Consider the following 2,995-nt stretch of genomic DNA (forward strand, 5'->3'; position numbering starts at 1 on the left):
AAGGAGACTATGCTTCTCATCTGGGCTCAAGGTCTTCTTCCAGTCTCACTAGATGATGATGGCAGAATCATTTCTTTATGGTGGTAGGACTGAGATCCCTTTTTCCTACCAACCGTTGGCTACAGAGTGCTCTTAACTCTTAAAGATCACCTGGATGGAGTTCAATGCCATATGGTTTCCATGGACTGTTTACAAAACACACGTTTGCTTTCTTCCTAAGCAGCCAAAGCACTTCTCTTGGATGTCTTCTTCTTCAAACTGCCAGATAAAACATTCAGCTTTTAAAGAGCTTACCTGATTGTGCTGGACCCAGCCAGGAAAAATTTCCATTTGCTATATATTGTAACATCATCAAAGGAATGATATTTCCCTATTTTCACAGGTTCCACCCACACTCAAAAGAAAGGACAGGAGTCACTGGGGTCTATCATAGAATTCTGCTTACCGCACTGCCTAACTTGTTATCCACCGAAATGAGCAAAAGGTAGTGAGAAAATGTGACAGCGCTGCTACCATTCATATTCTGGTGACTCTTTAGAAGTGATTTTTATTGAAACAATGTAGATCTTCTTGCCCCTGCAGTTTCCTGAAACTGTTTATTTATTGTTGGCTTCATCAGTATAAATGGTGCTGCATCATCTATTGTGCCAGCCATGAATACTGGTCTGAATGACTCCTTCGAAGATTGCTACTGTTCTTTGTTGATGATGACCACAAAAAGAAGTCTCACCAAGATTATGCAGGAAAATACAAATGACGTGTCCAGAAGCTTGCTGCTGTAGTGGAGTGACAGAGGATAAAGGATGCCTATCACCACCCCTGCAGCCCTGCAATGCTGTAGACCAGAAGCAGCACTGCAATGAGCCCAGACTGGCACTCCTTCACTTGCAGCTCAAACCAAACCTCAGGAGTTGAAAGTCAGTGGTCCAGGCTCTGCATTCTACAGTCACCTACGTGATCAGAGTCATCCATTCTCAATGGCCCCATCTCTAGAGATCTTGTGGAAAAATACAGCTCTGACCAGTGGGAGTGATTGGCTCCCACTGCCGCCCTCCTGGAACCCAGCCATGTAAAGGACACTATATGACCCCATAGGGATAAGGCCTATAGCTTACCTGGGAATACAGCTGATCCAACAAAGGGGGTTGCGAAAGTGTCCAAAAGATCTTTAAGGGGATAAAAGAACCTGGACCTGTAGAGATCCTTCTCAGAGCTCATGGTGCTACAATGAGACAGCATCAGACACCTGACAGATTCCAGGCTCTAGAAGGAGCCTCATATCAACCATTTCAAGGAAAGGACAAGAAACTGAGGCCAGAGCTGGGGCAGAACACCCAGGTGTACTGGTCCTGGGACTGCAAATGGTCTGGGTTACTTTCTTCCTCTAACTGTCCTTTTTCTTGCTCACTTGAAGTTCACCCCATAAATTTCTTCTTGACATCTAGATACTTGCCTGATTCCTGTCCCATCACATAACATTCTGTGTGTTTACTTTCTACAACCAAAATGAAATATCAAAATATTTTACTAAACAAAGACAGTCTTTCTCCATAAGAGGGATTCTATTGACACTTTCTATTTTTGTCTCCCAGGTACACACACTTGAAAATTCCGCATAATATTTCACAAGTTATAGGAACATAAAACATTTTTGTATACAGTAGAGACTGGTTCTATTAATATGAAGTAAACAATAATTTCCTCTCCTTTTTCTCTTTCAAAAATATCTCAAAATCAAATTTCTTCTCTAGTTGAGTTTTATAATGAGGTCTGACTTTTAAATCTGATTTTATCATATCCTCCAAAATAAACCTAAAACCTACAGGGCTCCAAATCCCATTTATATTCATCAGGTCTATAATTTTGCCTTTAGTCATAATCTTACCTAAACCATCACCTGTAGTGTAGATAGGAGGATATTCATTTTTCTAAAGTCCTCCAGTTCTGCAGACTCCACTGGGATCTTGTTCACATATTTAACAATATGTCCTGTCAAGAAATTCATTTTTCTATCTCTCACTTTGTCAAGTTTATTTGGCCCTTTAAAAATCTCTATAAACTTTTGAATTAGCCATTATTATTTTTTATTCTTTAGTTGAACTAGACACATATCAGACATGATTAAAGGTAAAAAAAAAAAAAAAAAAAAAAAACTTACCAATTTTAGATTCCTTGAGATTTGACTTAATGATACTAACCTGAATTAAAGTGAAAAGATAAGTTAAGAATTTATGATAGGACATTGGGAAAGTCTGTCCTTTGTTAATTACCCTTCTGCTTGAAAATCAACATTATATTAAATAGCTGCTATAATTTTAAATTAAAGTTATGTTGTACTTTTTGATCAGATAATTATTAGGCTATAATAAATTGTAAGACTTGTGTATATATAAAAAAATTTAAAAATTATATATATAGCACCTGGTCTTCCTAGGTGGTCTCCCATCCAAGTGCTAACCAGGCTGACCCTGCTTAGCTTCTGAGATCAGATGAGATTGGGCGTGTTCAGGGTAGCATGGCCATAGACAAGACTTGTGTATATTTAAGATAAACTAAAACATGTAATTATTTGACTTATTATCCAAACAAAAACCTTACCTCTCCAATTTTTTTGTCTAAGTTCTAAAATAATAATATTTTCTAATTTTTTCTTGATTAAAATTGACACAATCTGCAACAAATATAAAAAAAAAAAGATTAAGTGAATACATGTTGGCTTCTTAGGTTTACCTTCTATTCAAGTTAAATGAGAAGGGAGTGTTCAAGTCCAATGGTCTCATCTTACAGGAAAAAAAAAAAATTAAAATACTGACACGTTATATGATGTGCCCACTTAAATTTAGAGGCAATCCAAACCAACCAAAACACTAAATGTTTAATTCTTCTGTGTTGCAAAATAAATCCAATTACTATTGACAGGAATTTTTATTACCGACAGAAATATTATTATTGACAGAAATCCAATTATTATTGACAAATTAACATTCCTGGAATT

At 36.9% G+C, this 2,995-nt stretch overlaps 1 pseudogene; it reads right to left on the reverse strand.

Annotated features, from left to right (window-relative positions):
• Positions 1-2,409: 2,409 nt before the first annotated feature.
• On the reverse strand, positions 2,410-2,527 carry LOC112476887 (annotated as a pseudogene).
• Positions 2,528-2,995: the final 468 nt, after the last annotated feature.

The sequence above is a fragment of the Pteropus alecto genome, unplaced genomic scaffold, assembly GCF_000325575.1.
Source record: "Pteropus alecto unplaced genomic scaffold, ASM32557v1 scaffold81, whole genome shotgun sequence".
In the NCBI taxonomy this organism is placed as follows: Eukaryota; Metazoa; Chordata; class Mammalia; order Chiroptera; family Pteropodidae; genus Pteropus; species Pteropus alecto.